Raw genomic sequence first — 22,089 nt, forward strand, 5'->3', positions numbered from 1 at the left:
GGGCCAAAGTAAATGGCGATGGCTAATTAGACCTGATCAGTCACTAATGAGCCACTGCAGTGATAGCTGGCACTTGACTAAAGAGGCCAATTGACTCCACTACAATTATCCCTGTGATGATCCTGCATCCCTTGCCTCCCTCCACCACAGCCCAGGACCACACTTTGCACACAGGGGGGCAGGGGAAGAACACTAATGAGTGCAGAGGAAACAAGAATAGCTCTCCTGCCAGCCCTCTCCCCAAGCCGGACGCACAGCATATCTGCTCTCCTCCATCTCCAGAGTCAGTGATTCTAGACTGTCCTTCCTCCCACCCCATGTGATTCCCTCCCCTTCTATCCTGGGGGTGGGGGGCATTGAACTTGGACCCTGTTTTAAATGAATGAAGAACTGCATCTTTCTGCTCACTCCTCCCACCACCACCACACATCCTCCACTTGGGAGAACACAGCCAAGGAAGCAAAGGGAGACCTTCAGGAACAGGCCCTGCGAGCACAGATTATCATCAACACTGGGTAAACAGCACATTTCATACTTAGATAGTCTGCCCCCTTTTATGGGTTGAATTGTGTCCCTCCAGAAAATCTTTTGAAGTCCTAACCCCTGGTATCTCAGAATGTGCCCTTATTTGGAAATGGTGTCCTTATAGATGTAATTAGTTAAGGTCATACTGGAATAGGGGCCCCTACTCCAATATGACTGTTGTCCTTATAAGAAGAGAGAAATTTGGGCACAGAGACACATAGAGGGAAGATGATGTGAAGACACACAAGGGTAGAGGGCCATGTGACAACAGGGGCAGGGACTGGAGCGATGCATCTATAAGACAAGAAATGCCAAGGATTGCCAGCAAACACCAGAAGCAAGAAGAGGCAAGGAAGAATTCTGCGCTACGGGTTTCAGAAGGAGCATGGCCCTGCTGACACCTTGATTTCAAACTTCTAGCCTCCAGAACTGTGAGACAGTAAATTTATGTTGTTTTAACTCATCCAGTTTATGATACTTTATTACGGCAGCCCTAGGAAGCTAATACACACCCCCATTCCCAAATTCTTCATGTCATCAGTCTACTGGCTTATCTTATAATTGGAAATTCATACCCTTTGGCTACCATCACCCATCCCCACCCCCACTCCCGGCCCCTGGAAACTACCAATCTACTCTCTGTTTCTATGAGTTCAGGTTTTTTTAGATTCCACATATAAGTGAGATCATACAGTATTTGTCTTTCTCTATCTGACTTATTTCACTTAGCATTACGCCTTCAAGTTCTATCCATGCTGACACAAATGGCAAGATTTCCTTCTTTCAAATGGTTGAATAATATTCCACTATATTGATATATGTGTCTTGTAGTTTTCACTGTACAGATCTTTTACCTCCTTGATTAAATTTATTCCTAAGTATTTTTTTTGATGCTATTGTAAATAGGATTGTTTTCTTAATATCTCCCTCCAATAGTTTGTTCTAAAAAGAATTTTAAAAAACTAAGTACCCCTTCACACATCTTAAAGCTGGCATCTAGAATATTTTATTCAAGGTTTAAATAATTGCAAAAGATGTATGTTAACATCTGCCGTGTAACCACATGGCTCCTCCCTCCCTTCCTCCAGATCTTTGCTCAAATGCCACTTTTTCAGAGAGGCCTTTCCTGGCCAGCCCACCTAAAATTGCAACTTCCCCCCACATATTCTCTACTTTATTTTTGTCCTTAGCATTTCTTTTCTTTTTTTCAGGTTTTTTTTTTTTTTTGAGTTATGTTTAATATACAAAAAATTGCACATATTTAACATATACATTTTGGTGAGTTTGGACACACACGTACACCCATGATACCATCACCACAATCAATGCAATAAACATATCCATTGCCTCCAAAAGATGTTTTGTGTTCCCTTGCTCTGTGTGTGTGTGTGTGTGTGTGTGTGTGTGTGTGTGTTAAACACACTTAGCATCTTAGCATGAGACCTACCCTCTTAACAAGTTACCTGCACGAAATCGTATTGTTAGCTATAGGCACTATGTTGCACAGCAGATCTCTAGAACTTACTTCTCTTGCAGCATTTCTCACCATCTAATATACTATGTAATTTACTTACTTGTCTGTTGTCTTCACTAGAATGTAAGCATCCGGAGAGCAGAGATTTCTGTTCTTTTCATTGATCTTTCCCCAGTGCCTAAAACAGTGCCTGGAACACAGCGGGCACTCAATAAATATTAGTGGGATGAATGAATTCACCACCTCTCCATTCTCATCCTGTGAAATTAATGTCTCCATCCTCTCTATTCTCAGAACATGTTTTTTGCACATGTGCTACCTCTTCACCAGATAAGTAACTCTTCAGAAGCAAGTCTACGTGGGATCCATCTCAGTAGCCCTAATACTCGATGGGTGATAACTAGATGCTTAACAAGTGGTCTGTGGATTGAGAGAAGGAGATTCATGTAGGCACCGTCCACTGAGGCCCATACCTGCACACAACACTTCTCCCACCCTCCCCACTGGCAGTACCCACCCAGGCTCCCATGACATCTGCCTTCTGGCACCCCAACACATCCCAGGTCCTCCTCCCTCAAAGGAGAGAAAACTTCAACCATCTCACGTCCAAACCTCGGTGCCCTTGGAGGCACAGCAATCACGACAAAGCCTGACGAAGGGGAACAGCTTCCCCAGATACTGTTTCGAAGAAAACTCCAGCCGGGATGGAATCTCTTTTAACCCAGGAGACAATGGCAGCAGACAAAGGATCTAGGTCGACTACAAGAAAAAAGAAACAGACAGCTCCCCCTTGTGGTATGGGTCTGTCCACTCCAACAGGTCACTTTGGTCGGAGGAGGGAGGAACAGGAGGTGGTCTCTGTGGAAGAAACCACTCAAGGTACATACAAACACATCTGTGTCCAAATAGAGGGCCAAGCACAGCTTTCTACCTCCCTTCCCACCCCAAATTTCATGAAACGACAAAAAAACATTGTTTAATAAAAAATAGGCTTATTTCTGGGTTTGTAGTTGTTTTCCTGCTTTCTGGGGTTATGGAAGTTTGATGTTCAGATATGGATGATATTCTAAATAAATTATACACAAATTAATGGGAAAAAACACTCAACAACACAATTCCAAATGTAAGGAGGAGGAGTGAAGATATATATACCTACCAACATCTCATCTCCAAAATCAATTGAATTGATTACAACCAGAAAAATAAATACAGATATGTGAATGAAAATAGAAAGCATTTACAGCCCCAAATAACACCTTCTATGGAGAACTTCTGTCAAGTCCAGTGAAACTAGAACCACATTGAGGGAGGATGCTGACCCAGTGTCCCATAATGACAGGCCATGGGCGGAGCTGCCAAAGCACAACTTCTCCAAAGTGCACAATACAACCAGAGCAGCAAAATCAAGGACGCCTTGTTTGTAACCAGATCCACCATATGTATAATGACTGCCCTGAAAAGAGAACTGAACACCCAGAAAAGAAAAACATAATTGAAGACAAGTTTCCTTAAAAATAAAAGAAAACTTGAATCTGGCTGGGAGGAGGCAGAAGTGGGAAGTTGTTGCTTAATGGGTATTCAGTTTTGCAAGATGGAAAGTTCTGGAGATTGGTTGTACAACAATGCGAATATACTTAATACTATTGACTTATACACTTACAAATGGTTTAGATGGTAAATTCTATGTTATGTGTATTTTACCACAATTAAAAATTAAAACAGAATTTAAAATCTTGAATTTCTACAGATTGAAATAAAAAACTGATTTAAACAGACCAGTGTTGAGACTAGCCTAATAAAGTTTCTTATCTTCAAAGATAAAGAAAGAATTCGGCAAAACTATCAACATACCTACTGAGGAGAAAGAGATATTCAGGCTGGCTCCAGACTTTGACATCAAAAGACAGTGGAGAAATCCTTACACAATGTCCTCTGGAAGAAGAAAAGTCCGATCCAAGAATTTTGTACTTAAACTATTTTACCAGGCTAAAGGCAACAGACAAACATTTCTGGCATGAAAGAGTTCAGAGAATTTCAGTCCTATGAATGCTTTTCAAAAAAACTATTAGATGATAAACTCTAGCCAGCTGAGAGATATATGGAGAAAATGAGGGAAAAGGGTTAGCTGTGAGCGCTAAAACCATTTTAATGCAAGACAAAAGCTAAAATTGCTGCGGCAATTATGGTTACAAAGCAGAAGGTAAATTGTGAACGATGAGAATGTAGCCAAAGATCAGAATGGGGATGGCGGAGATGGAAGAGAGAGTGAGAGTTAATGTAAGTAAGCTGACATATACAACCTTTATAGCTGGAGTGTCAAAAACTATGTTTAACCTGTTAAATCAAGTACTAAAAGTGTAAAGGAAATCACTAGAAGAATTAATAATACTGCTATAATCCATGAAAATCAGATGGTGAAGAGGAGGAGATAAAGGAGAAAGTGGAAGTACAGTATTTTAATCACTGCGAGCACAGGGAATCAACTCTAACTAAGAAAGAATTGAGTACATCATTTGAAGTTGTGGTTATAAAGATAATCAATAGGACTATAAACAAACTACAAATCTGTTATATTATCGGAAGAACTACCATAAAAAAGAAACACAGATCATATAGCAAAACATAAATAATAAAAAATTGTTAAAATGGAAGAACAGCATTAAGAAGATAAAACTAGTACTAAACACACCTTTCATATGAATAAATAAAAATAGCACAAATTCATTATTAAAAGTGAAAGATTCTCAGATTGGATCACGAAGCGAACTTAAACTATCAACAATGGATTAAAGATATATCAATAACAAAGTAACTGCTTCATTTTGTCTTCCTTCCTACTTGCCTGCATTCCTGCCTTCCTCCCAGAATAGCCCAGTACAAAAGCCAGTGGGTAGAGCCAGCCAGATAGGCATCTGCATGGGCAGGGGGTGGGGACTGCTGGAAGGCTGGAGCAGGGTGTTGGAACTGGAGAGAGATGAGGAGGGTGTCTGCCTTGGGGTGCAGGGGCCGGGGGAGGTAGTGTCCTTGCATGGGGTGTCAGAGCCCAAGCAGGGTGAGGAGGGGGTCTGCATGGTGCAGGGTGATTGAGCCGGAACTCTGTGGTGCCAGACTGGAATTGGAAGTAGCAGTGAGAACTCCTGGTGTTCAATATATATGAATAGACGTAGAAGTACATCTAGATGTAAATGTGCACATATCATTCATTTGTATGAACACACATACATGTGTACATACATACATACAATTATATATCCCCTAGCTTTGACCAATGGGAGGGCCTGGAAGCAGCGACATCTGAAGAACAATGAGCATACATAGAGCCTATATCTTCGTTTCTAAATACATTCCATTAAGAGAACAGGGATCCTTGGAGAAATGGCCTATACCAGGGCTAGAGCAGAGAAAGTAAATGATGAGCCTGGAATGCCTGGCTGTGCCAGAAACTAAGAAAGTCCTCAAAGAATGATGGAGACATGTCAAAAGAATACAGAAGCTAACCAGAAGGCTAGCTTAATCCCATTACCGTCAAATTGTCTCAGACTAGCCAAGCTCAATGGAAAAGATTATAAAAATAATAATAATAAGTAATGATAGTAACAGGATTATAATTCATTGACTAAATAGGAAGTCATGAGTCCATATTGATATAAATAAATGAATAAATAAATGAGGAAGTGAGCAGAATGGCAGCTAATGAATGTAGAAGAAACGATTGAAATAGAAAATCACTACTTGGCAACCATCTCGGGGACAAATAATTCAGCCAAGAAACATCAATCAGTGATAAAACTCATTGGTAAAATTAGATGAGGAACAGGATGTTTACATAGTCTCAAAGTACTTTCCCACAAAATATTTATTAATTACAAAGAGAAGAAAGAGTAATTCACACTGGAGTAATCTAGCAGACATCACATTAATCAGCGATCAAAGTTAACATCACAAAAATGGGACAAATCGAAATGATGTACCACCTGATAGAGTGTAATGTGAAGACTACAGTGTCACTTCTTGAGGTGCCTGCCAAAAATGCAGAACCTGAAATCTAATCATGAGAAAAAATCAGATGAACTCAAGTTGGGGAGCATTCTACATAACTGGCCTATAATCTTCCAAAGTGGAAATGCCATGAAAATCAAGGAAAGACTGAAGAACTGTGACAACTAAATGCTATGGATAATCTTGGATTGGATACTTTTGTCACAGGGACATTATTGGGACAACTGGCAACATTTAAATGGGTCCTGTGGTTTAGATGGTAATAAGGTATCAATAGCATATCAAATGGTAATTTCCTGATGTTACGGTTGTATTGAGGTTACGGTGAGAGAGGTTACGATGAGAATGTCTTGTTTATAGGAATTACACAAAATCCAATAGAAAAGAAAAAAAGTAACTCAGAAAGATTGAAAGTCAAAGGATGGGCAAAAGCCCATATGCAAATTAAGAAAGCAGAATATTGATCTTAATATCAGATAACATTTCTTTCAGTGTAAACACATTAAATGAGACAAGGAAGAGTATTTATATGAATAAAGTTTGCAATCTGCAATAGAAAATGTAACCGACACAAATATTTCTTATAAAAGAGCACCAAAACCTTAGGAAATGCAAGGTTAGTAGTTGGAGAGACTCTGACTCACCTATTTCAGTCCACAAGGGGCAAGTGGACCAGAAAAGCATGTCTGTGGAGTATCTAAGTGACTTCAACAGTAAAACAGAGCTAATATAATACTCCCGAAAAGAGAAAATATTGCTTCATTTCAAAAACTCATCAAAAATTATAATGATAAACAATCACAACAATAATAATGGCTAACACTTCTATAAAACTTTAAAATGTGCCAGTATTCTAAGCGCTTTAGAGATTTTCACTTTTTTAGTCCTCATAACAACCATATGATGAAACTTGAGACACAGAGCAGTTAAACAGGGTCCCGTAGCTAATACATGGTAAAACCAGGATTAGAGCCGAGGCAGTCTGGCTCCAGAGTCTATACTCCTAGCCAACACTTTAATAAACTCTAAAATGTAGAAATAATGCAAATGGACATTCTCTGATCATAAAACAATAAAACTAGAATATAAAAACTGAACTAGATAATCCCCCTAAAATAATTCTTATTCATATGGAAATTTATAAGCCACAACTATTGATTTAAATAAGAAAATAAAACCAAAATTACTGAATATCCAGAAGGTAACAATAACGAAAATACTACATATCGAAATCCTAGATACAACTAAAACAGAGTTCATAGGAAATTTCAAAGCCTTAAATATTAACATTAATCAAAAAAAGTAAAAATAAATTAATTAAGAAATCAACTCAAAAAATTAAAGAACAAACTAATTTTTTTTTTTTTTTTTTGGTGAGGAAGATCAGCCCTGAGCTAACATCCATGCTAATCCTCCTCTTTTTCCTGAGGAAGACAGGCTCTGAGCTAACATCTATTGCCAATCCTCCTCCTTTCCGCCCCCCGCCAAAGCCCCAGTAGATAGTTGTACATCATAGTTGCACATCCTTCTGGTTGCTGTATGTGGGACGCGGCCTCAGCATGGCCTGAGAAGCAGTGCGTTGGTGCACGCCTGGGATCCGAACCCAGGCCGTCAGTAGCAGAGCACACGCACTTAACTACTAAGCCATGGGGCCAGCCCAAGAACAAACTAAATTTAGTGAAAGAAGAAATTAGTAAAAGTAAAATCAGAAGTTAATTAAATGGAAAAGAGAAAATTATAGAACCGAAGCTTAAAAAAATCCAAGAGCTGATTATTTAGGGCAAAAATAGATAAACCATTATCTAACTTAACAACAAAACAAGAGGTGAGGGGACGAGAATGAGAGAAATTGGAATAAAAAACGAGAATGGGGACATAACAAAAGATAAAAAGGAAATTCAAATAATAGAAAGACTGTTTTGCTTCAATCTGTGCAAATAAATTTTTCCAACCTGAGTAAAATGGATTATTTTCTAGAAAAATATCCAAGAAAACTGACCCCGGAAGAGCTAAACTACATAAACAGACACATTACTCTAGGAGAAATAGAAAATATTAAGAACTATCACACAAAAGAGCACCAGGTCCAGAGGGCTGCGCAAGTGAATTCTACTATTCCTTTAAGGAACCCAGTTCCACCTAAACTGCTCCAGAACAGAGAGAGAGGAGGAAACCTCACAAATACTTAAATGAAGCCAGCAGAACATTGATTGAAAAACCCGAAAGAGTGCCCACAAAAAAAAAAGAAAATACAGAACAATCTCTCTTACTTGTAAATATTGAGACAAAATCTTAAGTGAGATATTAGCAATAGAATCTAGCAGTACATCATGTCCATACCAGGAGCGAGAGAACGGTTCAATACTGGGAAATGTACAAATACAATTACATATACCAGTGGTCAATGAAGGAAAAGCATATGGTGATATCCCAAAAATTCTGCAAAGGAATTCGACAAAAATTCAACATTTATGTTTTTTAAAGATGATATTATCATTTAAATGACACTGGTAATAAAACCACGCTTGAAAGATTTGCCACAAAAACTTCCAGTTAGAAAACAATCATGGGGGCTGGCCCCGTGACGTAGTGGTTAAGTTCATGTGCTCTGCCTCGGTGGCCCAGGGTTCGCTGGTTCGGATCCCGGGCGCGGACCTACATACCACTCATCAAGCCATGCTGTGGCAGTGTCCCATATACAAAATAGAGGAAGATTGGCACAGATGTTAGCTCAGGGACAATCTTCCTCACCCACCCCCCCCAAAAAAAGAAAACAATCATGGAAGAAGTATTCAAATATTTCAATCTAGGAAGATATATCAAGAAATATGGAAAATGAAAATCATTAAATAATTGTCTAAAGTACTAAGGAAAATGAAAAAGAATATCATAGAACTAAATCTACAGTACCAAAGAACTAAAATTCTAGACAATATCAACATGGTGGGATGTGGGAGAGGAAGAACAAAGGGACATGGCAGCATGAAGTATTTGTCTTATTAGGGAGAAAACATAGATCTTGAGCATCTCATTCCTTCTCACCAACATTTCGGCAATTTTCTCTATGCTTTCTGAGTCAAAGGGAGGGGTCAGAGCTGGAGAGGAGAGAAGAGGTGGGGAAAGGAGTGATGAATTGGATATAATATTGAAATTTTAAACTGGACTTGACTACGGCCTATATCTGAGATATTATTAAGGGACCAGAAATGAATGTTCCACAGAGCATATTCAAGGCAGTGATTAAAGGTAAAAAAAATCATTTCATATCTGAACCCTACCAAGTTCGGATGTTCATTACACGCTCTTGGTTTCCGATGAAAAAGCCGTAGCCCCTTTCTCCTTGCCAACAGATTGATTGTATTCCCGAATGCTCCCTCCTCATAGCCATGTGTTCCAGGGGAGGCAGACTCCATCGAGCAATGAATCACAACTGGTTAAAGCCAATCAAAGTGGTCCCACTCTCCTTGCCAAAGACTGGTTCAAGCACAGAATGTGTTATAATTCTGGCTAACAAGAAAATTTTGCCACAGAAAAAGCTGTTCCCTTGATCTTAAAAAATGGCACACAAAGGTCCTTTTTCTGCCTCTGGATATTGTGAGGATGTGATACCTGGAGCGGCAGCAGCCATATTGCTACCTGAGGAGAAATAGTCAGAAGACAGGGCTCTTGGGCAAAGAACAGCAGTGTGGAGATATGGAAAGAATCTAAGTCCTTGGTGATGTATTTGAACCGTTGAATTAACCAAGCCTACCACCAGGATTCTGTAACAAGAGACAATACCTTTCTCATTGTTTTAGCCAGCTGAATTGAACTGTCCATTATTCACAAGAGAAAGCATCCTACCTGAGGCTGGCCATGAAAATTGAGTACTCTAGGTTGCATTCAAAGCCTGTGTTTCAAAGCCAGTACATCTCTAAGCAACAGCCCCAGTGTTAAACCCTCCTCTCCACCCAATGAAGGAGTTAAGGGAAATAGAAGAGCCCCTAACATATAGACATGACAGCAATGTGTCAAACCACTGCCTATTAGAGTGTTTCCCCACTTAGAGTCCTCACTGTAGGTTCATAAGTCACATGATTCCTTCCAAATCCAAAATTCTATAATTTTGGGATCCTCAGTCCTCCCCAAGAACAACCTCCATCCCTCCCACTGTGCTTTCTGCCATTTTTATTTCACCTCCCAATGTGCAACTGGGGACACCAGATCCCCTGCCTCCAGAGAGTCTAACCTCCCACCGTCCTGATTGGTTGTGGCCTCTTCCCACTGCCTGCAATCCTCACGCTGGAATCGAACCCACAGCTCAGAGCTACTGACAGAAAACATCCGACGTGGATATTGTGTAAGTAGTTTGAGGGGTAGTTCATAAGGGCTTTAAGAGGAGAGGGAAAAAGCCTGCGGGAGCCCCATGGGTGGGTGAGTGGTCACGAGGCATCCTGGTAACTGCGGCTTTCAGTGTAGCTGGCCCATGGGCTCTCACACCCATGGCGCACACAGACTCCCGACACAGCGTACCGGGCTACGTGTGGGGCACTGAGCAACCAGTCCACGTGGGCGACGTTCTTGAGGCCCCATCTCCCAGATGGAGAGCGTTTTCCACAGCCAAGTCTCGCTCAGACCTTCCTGCAGAGAAACTGGATACAGCTGGAGTGGACTTGTCAGCAACGGACCCTGAAGACTCACTCCAGAAGAACAGCGAGAGCCTGACTGAGAAGCAGGACAGAAGCTGCTCTCCCCCCAACGCCTGCTCCAGGGTCTGTGGAAGGGGAATCGCTCTGCAGTTGGCTCCCCCTTGCTGACTCCCTCCTGACCCCTCCTGGACCGGCTCCTCTGGCTCTGTTACCCTCTCAGCTCCCCTGTCAATGGCCATATTTGCCTCCCTGTTCTGGTAAGAGACTTCCCTACTGCTCCTGGGGCTGAGAGGCATTCTGGGAAGTGTTTGAGGCAGAAACATTGATCTCCCAGGATAGTCAATGGATTTGTGGGAAACAGCACAGAATATGTGAAATGGAGCCCCGCTGGGGAAGCAATGGCTTATGGGTGCTATACTGTGGAGTTGACCCTGGTGATGCTTGGGGATGGGAGGGGCCTAATGGGAAGAGCATGGGAATCAGAGCCACACAGATCTGGGTTCAAATCCCAGCCATGCCCGCTGACATCCATGTCACCTTGCTAAATTTACTTAACCTCTGAGCCTTAGTTTTCCCAATTTGTCAGAGGCTGTCAATACCACCTGCAGATTGTTGTGAGAATTAAATCATCACATATCTGGCTCAAGGTCAGACCTCACAGAATGTTAGTCTCTTCCTCCTCCTTCTCTCCAACCCCCCATGCCCCCGCCAGCAGCCACCATAGCAATAATACACACACACATTCAAAACAATAGAGTCTGCCTCTCAAAATCCTTGCCAGAAAAAATGTTTGAGCTTTTGCTTAGAAGTCATTCTGTCAGCCTAAGCAAGAGTGATTCTCAATGTTTCCGCGTCAGAATTGCCCTGGACGCTGGTTTTAAAATGCAGATTCCTGGGCTGCATCCCAGACCTCCTAAATGGAAAGGAAGGGGGGTTCCCCAACTGATTCCGGCGTACACTGAAGTTCAAGACTAACCCACCTGATGCTGCTATTCTTGAAATGACAATCTCCAAAGATGTTTCTACCCCTTACCCAAGGGGGCGTCGGATCCTGGAACAGAAATCCTGGAGATCCTCAGAGATTCCTCTGGACACTTTCTCTCCTTGCTGAGGAGGAGAAGAGGCCCAGAGAGGGGAAATGGCTGATCAAGGGCCACACAGTGACGCAATGGCAGATTGGAACTTGTATGCGGGTGTCCTGATTAAAAGCTAATGCTTTTTTGAACAAATAGGCTTTCTCAAGTTTACAAGACTCACTCAGATTTTATCAAGTGACAGAGAGAAGGAAGGAAGATCAGGAAAGCATCTCAGCAGGGCCTCGTGCAGTGCTATGCGGGGTACCACTGTGGCTGGGCTGTGAGCCCCTCCAGCTGCTCTGGTCACAGTCATCGTGCCATAACCTCAGGCCCAGGAGCTCCTCTATGCACAAATATTGACCTCTCCCTGTCTCTTTGGCATCTGTCTGCTTCCTCCTCTCCTCCTCTACATCTGCTGTTTTTACATCTTGGTGGGTTTTCCTTCTCTCTGTCTCACATTCAAAATTCACTAAAGAGGGATCTCGTTGACTTAGTCAGGAGCCATCCAATGTGGAGCACAGAAATGGACAGGTCTCTCACCCAGGCCTCCTCAGAAGCCACTGATCTTCCTTATGTCCTGCCTGTTGATGGTTGCCTCTGGAGGAGACCCAGACCTCCTCACCAAATAGGAGTAGCCAGAGTAACAGGGTCATCTGACCCAAAGTCTGGAACTTGTGTGTAAAGAACCACTGTGACCTCTTTTCTCAGAAGGGAGGTGAAGGTAGGGTGTTTGGACGCCTCTCCAGTCCATCTTTCCCTACACCTGAATCCTTAAACGAGCATATGGGATGAGGCTGGGCTCTTGAAGGAACAGATGGCAGAAGGTGGAAGGTGGTCTGGAGCCCCGGGGTAGGATTGCCATATTCAACAAATAAAATGCAGAGCATCCAGTTAAATGTCAATTTCAGATAAACAATAAGCAACTTTTTAGTATAAGCCATGTCCCATGCAATATTTGAGACATACTCAACAATTTTATACTAAAAAAATTATTCACTGCTTATCTGAAATTCACATTTAACTGAGTGACTTGCATTTTATCTGACAACCCTCCCCAGGAGGGCAGGGACCAGGTCTGTTTTACTCGGTGTTGAAGCTCCAGGATCCATATGGTGCCTGGCATATAGTAGACACTCAATACATTCTTGTTGAAATATTCAATTGTTGAAGAAGGCTTCTCAGAGGTCCCTCCCTCCCCACTAAGGGTACGCATATCCCCCAGGGGCCAGCTTTGAACAGGCAAATTGACTCATTCAATTTACCAGACTAGAGCACTTAGCAAGTGTTAAGATCTGTGCTAAATAAATTAGGATACGGAGATAAATAAACTATGGCTCTCATCCTCAAAATGGTAATTCACCAGTAGGAGCAATAGATCTAAACAGAGAATTACAACAGAGTGTGATAAATCTGGACAATAAAGGCCATAAGGCCCCGTTGTATCTCCAAAACCAGCAACATGGTAGGCACTCAATAAACAGTAGTGGAATGTAATAATGAAGAGACGAAGAGATGAACAACGTATTATGGGGCCGCAGATGTGAGGTGACCAACCCAGGGAGGTGCGATGGTGAGAAGGGTTGGCTCACTCCAGGGAGGAAGTGACGTCTGATGTGGATCATGATGTGGGAACACAGCAGGCAGATGGAGGGAAAAGAGCATTCCTGACCGAAGAACAGCGTGAAATAGGTATAACACTTCAGCGAGGAGCGAATGATTCACAGGGGCAAGAGATGAGGTCAAAAAGGTAGAGAGCCTTGACTACATGCCAAGGAGTTCGAGCTTTAACCTACGGGTAATGAATGGTCATTAAAGACCGTTAAAGCCTTAGCATGCAGGATGGACTGTGGCGGAAATAGACCAGAGGCCGGAAGAGCAATGAGAAACTACTGAAGTAGCCTCGTCTGGAAATGATGGAGGCCTAAACTGGTGGATTATTCAGGGAATTAGGAAAAAGGCCTGCAAGGCTGGAGCCGTGTCCTGGAGGACTCGCTGTGAATGCCCTCATCTGGCCCTGCCCCATTCCCAGGCGGTGGGAGGGGAGGCTGCCGCTGAGAGAGGGAAATCAGGGAGGAAGGGGAGGTAGGAGGCAGCCCACGACGAACCTCCTTCACCTCGCCAACTTCCCTAAGGGGGGAGCAGTGCTAGAGGAATGGGAGGGTGGCTGCCAGCCCCTGGCTCTTCCCTCCCTCTGCTGGGTTGGCACAGCCCAGAGCTCTCTGTGGTCATAGGTGGGACCTTACCCTCAGTGGGACCCCACGTGCCCAGCAAGCCGTGCTCCCTTCTGACGACAGGAGGTTCAGTCTCAGGGTGCAGCAGCCCTCTCCTTCCTGGAGATGACCCAAAAACAGGTTCCAGAGAGATCATCAACACTTCCAGCCGGAGGTGGGCACAGGAGATCAGCCAGTTCAGTCCCTAGGAACAGGCCCAGGTCCCACATCTAGGCGCATCCCCCACCACCTCTCAGGTGCCCCTTAGGGCATCCCACTGCTCCATTTTGCCCAGTCCTGGAGCCACCAGAACCTGGGTGTGGAAGGCGTAGAGTTCGGAGTTAGACTAACCTGGGTTCAAACCCACCCAGGTATGTGACCTTGTGCAAGTCACCTCCCTTCTGTGAACATCAGTTTCTTCGCTTGATAAATAACACAGACCTCACAACCACCATGAATTAAATAAAACACCCATACGAGCACACTCAGGACAGTGCCTGGCATGCGGTTGGAATTCTTGTAACTGCCTGTCTCCTTCATTCCTGAACTGACAGGGAACTTTATCTGTAGCCTAGAGGACAGCCTGGCCCTTCCCTTATTCATTCACCCTACTAATAACTCTTTGCTCTACTACGTGCCAGCTCCTTTCTAGGTGCTGGAAAAACAATGGCAAATAAAATGGATAGAATTGCAGCCAGCACGGAAGTTCTACTCTCCTGGGGGAAATAGATATTAATTAATGATCACACAGATGAAAGTACAATTATACCAACAATGAGTACCATGAAGGAGGGGCACTCACACTCACCTAGTATTCCAAGGACTTCCAGAGATGGCGCCTGGGGCTGGCACACCCCTGACATGGCCCAGGCCAGCGGAATGCTGGAGGCCTTACTTTCCTGTTAACTGGTTTCCCAGAATCCCCTGTTCCCAAAAACAAATGTATTCAGAATAGGGAACTTGGGAGGGGAAGCCTGGAATGCTCCCCGATCCAATCCTAAACCAGCTTCCCCAGAGCCGGTCCCTACCCCAAAACAAACAGCAGGCTGCCTCCTCAGCAATGCTAATCAGCCTCCCCAGGGAAGACAGATCCTGCTATGGCTCCACCATGAAACTCTTCACCGTCCTGCTGCTGGCCAGCTTAGTCTTCATCTCTCTCGCCATCCTTAATGGTGAGGCTGGCTTCCATCGCACTCCTCTTTGTCCCCTGGAGGTCACTAAGCTGTCAGCTGGAGAGACCTCAGCACTAGGAAGGTCTTTCCTTAATCCTTGTAACGTGCTGTGTGGACAGGTAGGGAGATGCAGAACCAAAAGTCCACCCCTGGGATGACTTAGGTATGGAGGCAGGGGACATGACCCCCGCAATACTGCACCCTAGAAAGCATGAGGCTGGGGCCAGAGGGGCCAAACTGGCCCCAGATCAGGGCAGACTATGGGTCAACAGAGACTCAGATTAGATTCCAGCCTCTGATGATGCTGGACACCCAGACAGAGTCACTACCCTTCTTTGAACCTCCCTGCCTCCCTCTGTGCAATGAGGGCAAAACATATGCACACAGTTGTTCAACAGCTGTTCATTGAGCATCTCCTCTGTGCCAGACACATAGTTCTAGGTGCTTGGGACACACGAACAAACTAGAGACCTCAGTCATCACTGAGGTTACATTTTAGAAGGAAGAAACAGACAATAAGCGTATTAAATAATTTATATAGGGTGTTAGAAGGGCTAAGGAAAGCATAGAGCAGGATAAAGGAGACCAAGAGTGCTGGGGCAGGAGGGGGTTACAGAGGAGCATCTCACAGGCTAAATGTCTTGAGACCTCTGGAGACTTCAACCATTATTTTTCAGAGCCAGAAGACGAAATCCACTTGGAGGCTCAGCTCACAGATGGCTGTAAGTCTCATGCTGACATCATTTAGAGTAAGTTTGTGTTAGTAAAAGACTGTCCAGTAAATGATAAATTCTCTCTCTGAGGAAGAAGTGGAGCAAAGACTACCCCTCCTGGTGTTGACTTTAATCCTTCCTGCTGCACTAATTGGTCAAGACCCGGGGGTCCAGGAACATTTGAAGAGCACTTCATACTGAGTAGTCATTGGAGATGGGAGTGGGGACTACACCTCATACTCAAGTGAGTTTCAGCTCACCCTGGTATGAAGATGCTGGAGGAGCTCATCCCCACTCCCATAGCCCAAAAGCCATGAATATTGCAGCATTCTGCTTTGTGGGTTATCTGTAAACATGGTTTAGTCTCAGGTTAGCTTCCCCCAATTTACCTGGGACAGCCAGGGAAAGCAGACTCAAGCAATACCCAGAATTCGAAGGAAAAGAACCAATATTTACGGAACCCCTCCTATGCACCAGACAATGGGTCAAGTGTTTGCGTAATCTCTTTTAATTGAGAAGGTGAATTTGCTAGAAGTGGAATTCCGATTCAGTGGCATTCAGAATCAGGGATGTGCCTTTCAGGTGCTCATAGATTCTTGTACGGGATTCAGTCCTGGTCTACACTAACTGGGCAACGACTCTACCCTCATACCCTCCACATATTAAAGGATATGACATATCGCTGGCTGGCTACTTCTTACCATGAGCTCTTCCCTGCCCCTCACTCCCTCCATCTCCTTGATCCCAGGTGCCCAGCTCATCCCCAGCAGCCACCCCAGGAAGGACATTGTCTTTCTAAGGAGACTACCAACTCGAGAGAAAAGCTAGAAAAGCAGAGAAAGTTTCCAAAATGGATGCTGTGATCAAATCTACCAGGAGAACAAAGAATCAAAAGCCTGAACTGCTTCACCTCACACCCCAGGAGGACAATTTCAGGAACGCTGCCCTTCAATTAGAAGAGACTACAGAACTCACTCCCAGGGCTAGTAGGAGCCAGGGAAGAGGGGAAGAGGCTGGGAAGGCATTAAGCAGAAAAGGGCTGGGGCTGGACACTACCTCCGCGGGGCGGGGGGGTAGGGGGGTTGCGGGGGGAATAGTTGGGGTTATAAAGAGAAAGGAAGCTACAGGGGAAACAAGAATTCAAGGTAAAAGAGATTCAACAGATCCAGTGTTGCCTATGCCAGCCCTGTGGGAGGTCATTGCTGGAGCATGGGGGAACGTGGGGCACTAACTTGACTCTGACATTTCTCTCACAACATTCCCCAGCAACCACCTCGGAGGGAAAACTGGCCAAGCTTGGCCATAAAATCAGGATGAGTCTGGACAAAACAATGAAAGAAACCACGAACTATCTGAAAAGCCTACTCCCTCGTGCTCACGAAGTCATGAAGCCCTAATGATGAGGAAGCCCACATCCCGGGCTGGGCCACGGCAGGTTCCTACAGCACCGGCACTCCGCTGGCCCCGACCACCATCTCTCAGCCCTTCACATTCCTTATTAAAGCATTGCATTCCAAGCCTGACTCTGTGGTGGCTTTGCTGGGCCAGGAAGGAAGGCTGGAGGCCCCCTGGTGTACCCCATCCCTTTGATTTTATATCTCTCCTCCTGCTCAGCTTAAAAACCTGTGCAAGTCTCCACACCCCAAAATACCCTTTGTGAAGTCTTGGCCCTCCAGGCTGCCCTCATCCTTCCTCACCCCCACTCACTCCTCATTCCCCTGCAGCTGCCTGTGTGTGCCTCCAGCCTGCTGCCACTGCTCTCCCAAAGGTTACCAACAACCACGACCCCCAGGACTGTTTCCCCATCCAGACTCCCCTCACTGTCTCTGTAGAATTGCCAATTACCCCTTCTAGAAAGTTCCTCCTCACTGACCTTCCATGAAGCTGCCTCTCCTGGTTCTCTGAGTTCCCTGTTCCTTCCCTAGCACGTTTCCTGACCGTTCACTCTCTGCTCCCAGGATCCCCTCCTGGGCCCTCTTGTCTTCTCTCCACCTTTTTCCTCTACATCCTCATCTGCCAAGAATTCTGCTTCACCTCAGGGTGAATGACTCCCATTTACCCACTCAATAAACATCCACCAGGTGCTGACTGTGTGCCAGACTCGTCTACCTAATACTTGCCAACCTCTCCCCATCCCTGGTCAGTGTTCCCTGTAAAGGCATCTGGGACTCAACGGGGGAAGAAGAGCATGGGAAATAAACATCTCTTTCTGTCTTACAAATGGAGGGAAGGCTGTGCATTCAAAGGCAGAGGGGGTGGCAGGAAGGAAGCCATCTCTGATCTCTATTGTTCTACCCCCAGGACCTATAAAAAGATGTGCTCAGAAGATCAACTGAGTGACCGACCTACTGCAACGCAGGGCTGGTGCTGGCCTGGCCCAGGAAACCCTGGAAGTGTGTCCAGAGCTGGAGACAGATAAATAATCTCCTTCCTCCCTTTGCTTTCTCCTGATCTAGAAAGTTGCCACGTGCCTACTTCCTCTAGTTTACCCTCCCTCCCCTCCAATACAAGGACACACTCACAACTCCACCAAAAACGTCTCCCAGCTTAGATGGAAAATTCAATCATGCGTCTTTCTCAAGCTGTAGCTTGAGACAAGGCAAAAATTCTTGCCAAAATGACAGAGGAGGGTGGTGGGAGATTACAGAGTTCAGGAAGGAATTGAGGGGAAGTTTCCTGAGATTAGATTAGGAAAATTGAAGTGTTTTGGAGATTAAAAGCCCCAGACCCATCCTTCTGACCCTCCAGTTCAGACCAACACAGAAAATGACATGAGAGTCATTACCTAACGGGGATCAAAGCAAAGTATCCTCCTTACTAATGGCTGAACAGCCATGCTATAAACTCAAAATGCAGGGCTTTCTGTTAAAGCTGGACAGGAAACCTCAGGCCAAAGGGGCCCTCTACTCTTGCCCCGTCCCTCCATCCCTACCCCCACCCCTGTCTGATTCATGGACTGAACAGATTCAGGGCTGGGGAAGCCGCTGTCAGCCTCTCACCCACCCATAAGATCATCTACTCTCCCCCTAAAGGAGAGTAAGCAAGGAATGGAAAGGTAGGCTGGAAAGTCTCCCTCCCACCTGTTCCTCTTGTGGGGAGGGGAACATCTAAAAGGGAAAGCCCCCAATACAGAGTGGCCTTCTCTTTTCTCAACGCTTTGAGCTTCACAGGTCAGCGGTGAGCTGCGATCCACCACAGGTGTGGCTGGAGGCACCGCGGAGAGAAGCAGTGCAGCGGAGCAGCCTCCCACTTCACAGATACTTGGCCATTTGGACCTACGAAAGTGGCCTAGAATAAGGCCCATGGGTTTTTATAGCTCCTATTATGTGGCAGGAGGAAATAAGAGATAGATTACCAAATAGGAAATGTGGAAATAGGTTTCCAAATGCTTTACACATATTCACTCATTTAATCCTTGCAAAAAACAAAATATTTATCTGCATTTTCAGATGAAGAAAATGAAGTAACAGATTCTCACCACATCCTCCTGGAATCAGTGGGATGGCCACTTTACTCTGAATTGGGTCTAAATAGGACACAAATTAATTCCAAGACTGTACTGTGCCCTAAACTGTTTTTCTCGCCAATCAGCTCACTCACGTTGCTCGGTACAGCTCTCTTGCAGGTTACAGAATAAGCACTGGTAGCATAAAATATCAATAATTCAACACTAGCAGCAAAAAAATGCCCTAAATTTGAACATAAACCCCTCCTAATTTCAAAAGTGGCAAAGGACAAAATTTAAACACACTTCCTTTTAAATTAAAATGCAAGGAAATAAAAGTCTGAAATTCTTCCCTCCCAATTTCTTTTTTTTTTTTTTTTTTGTGAGGTGATTAGCCCTGTGCCAACATCTGCCAATCCTCCTCTTTTTTTTGCTGGGGAAGACTGGCCCTGGGCTAACATCCGTGCCCATCTTCCTCCACTTTATATGGGACGCCACCACAACATGGCTCGCCAAGCGGTGCATTGGTGCGCGCCCAGGATCTGAACCAGCGAACCCCCAGCCGCAGCAGTGGAGCGCTCGCACTTAACCACTTGCGCCACTGGGCCGGCCCCCCCTTCCCAATTTCTTATTCTGCTCTTTCCTAGCAAGGAGGTCTCACTCCACAGGAATCTAACTTTGTCCACTTGCCTAGACATCCCCGTTCCTAAAGAATACCCATTTCCGAGGGCCTGCCTGGTGGCATAGTGGTTAAGTTTGCCTGCTCTGCTCTGGCAGCCTGAGGTTATCGGGTTCAGATTCCAGGTGTGGACCTACACATCACTCATCAAGCCATGCTATGGCGGCACCTCACGTACGAAAAAAAACAGAGGAAGATTGGCACAGATGGTAGCTCAATGACAAACTTCCCCACCAAAAAAAAAAGAATATCCATTTCCCACAAGGTCAGTTCTCTATTTCCCCCAACCAGCTGCCGGGGCTCTGGCTGGGCCCCCCCACCTGAAACAACTCTGTGACCTCTTGGGATGGGCTGGAGAGAATGTTCTTTCTGTTACTCCAGCTGTTTGGCAGAAGGAGGTCTGGATGTGAAGGGAAAGGGGAGGCACACCCTCTCCCTGTAACTTCAGCTCCCCAGAGTGTGGACAGGGGTGAGGTACCTGGGTCTCCATCGTCTCCCAGGCCTGGAGGGAGCAGCATCTAAGGTGTGACAGTAGGAGGGAGGTGGTGGGACCTCAAACTTCCTGAGGATGAGGACGGTGGAGAGCCACCAGCATGGGGAGCGTTCCCTTGGGGTCAGGAAAAAGGCTGTTATGCCTGGGAGTGAGGAACTGGCTGCACCCTGATCTTGCCCCTCTGAAATGTGAGCAGTTCCTCCAGCACCTCCAAAGTTGACCTAATCCATCCCCAGGTAGCTCACAGTCCCTCTTTTTCAATGTCAGAGTAGCTAGGACAGAATACTGTGGCACCAGCTCGGTACCAACAAACCTTAGAAATACAAGCGTATTCTCAGGCTTCAAGCAATTAACTGCCCAGAACCTAGTGCACGGTGTTTTGTGGGGGTTTTGGGGGGAAGGGAGCAAAAAACACCTTTAAAGAGGATTCAAGGTGCAAGAGAAAGATGTTGTGGAGGGGAGGGCCGGCACTCAGCCACAGCCGCCCCGCGTGCATGCTCCACAGACGTCCTCGAGTGCTGCTGCTGCTGCTTGCGGATGAGCCTCTGCCATCCGCACTCCTCCTGCCTGTCATCTTCAGTCAGCCGCTCTTGCAGAACAGGGGGCGGGAATTTGGCTTGCTTAGCTAGGGCAGAATGCAGTTGGAACAGAAGAGGTGATGGCAAGGCTTCTCAGTGACAGCCTCTTCCCGACACACGGGGGCCAGAATCAAGTTGCTAATGCCAGCAACACGCCACGCAGAAACTTAGCGGTATCTGAGAGAAGAGAGACGAGAGAAGACCTTGACTCACCTCCCCAGGATGCGCTCAGTCTGCACCAGCTCTTTGGAGTTCCCAGCACGTGAACTTAAATCTCAGTTGAGAGAAACCTCCCACGGAGAGGTTAATTTGGGCATTAAGTTTACCAGTAGAGGGTTGGTGGGCATGCCTACTGTCTCTTCTCTCAAACTGAGGCATTTAAGACATTTATGTCATCTTGTGATATTTAGAAATTTAAAATAATGCTCCCAATAGTCCCAATTTAACTCAGATGTGACTAGATCTATTTCTCTCTTGCATGAATTCCCCTTAGTGTGTGTTTCGTCTTCTCAGTAACTACATGGAGGTTCCTGCCTCTGCAGATTCCTGGGCATAGTCCCTCAGGGCGTGGGCAATACCTCTCCCCACCCCAAATAACTGTGTCCCTTCAAAACTTACCCAACAATACTCACCGTATACGTCACTAAATCTCCTGGGCTTTTCATCCCTCACACTAGGCAAGTAACTGTCTACACTGGTTTCCTGGGTCCACGCTCCCTCTAGCGGCCTCTCTCAGCTTTGCATCGTTGTTAAATCCAGGCCCCATTCATCCTCCCTGATCTAGAAATGAATAAATGTTCTGCCCTTTTCCAGTTCTGTCCTTAAAAGCATTTAGATTTGGAAACATTTCCTTTTTCTTTTATATATTTCAAGCATGGCCTCTAAAACTCTACCTTTCTCCCAAGAAAATCTTGTCTCTTCCCCAAGCTCAATGAACAGAACTTCTTTCTTCTTTCCCTTTCTTGCTGACTTTTCTCACTACAAGACCAAGACTTGTGTCTTCCACGGAACCCAGGTCTCCTTGATTCCCTGAATAAGTCTGATTTCTAGAGACAGGGTGTTCCAGGTACAAGACTTCTTCATTTTTCTCTTATCCT

This window comes from Diceros bicornis, chromosome 17 (genome assembly GCF_020826845.1).
Source record: "Diceros bicornis minor isolate mBicDic1 chromosome 17, mDicBic1.mat.cur, whole genome shotgun sequence".
In the NCBI taxonomy this organism is placed as follows: domain Eukaryota; kingdom Metazoa; phylum Chordata; class Mammalia; order Perissodactyla; family Rhinocerotidae; genus Diceros; species Diceros bicornis.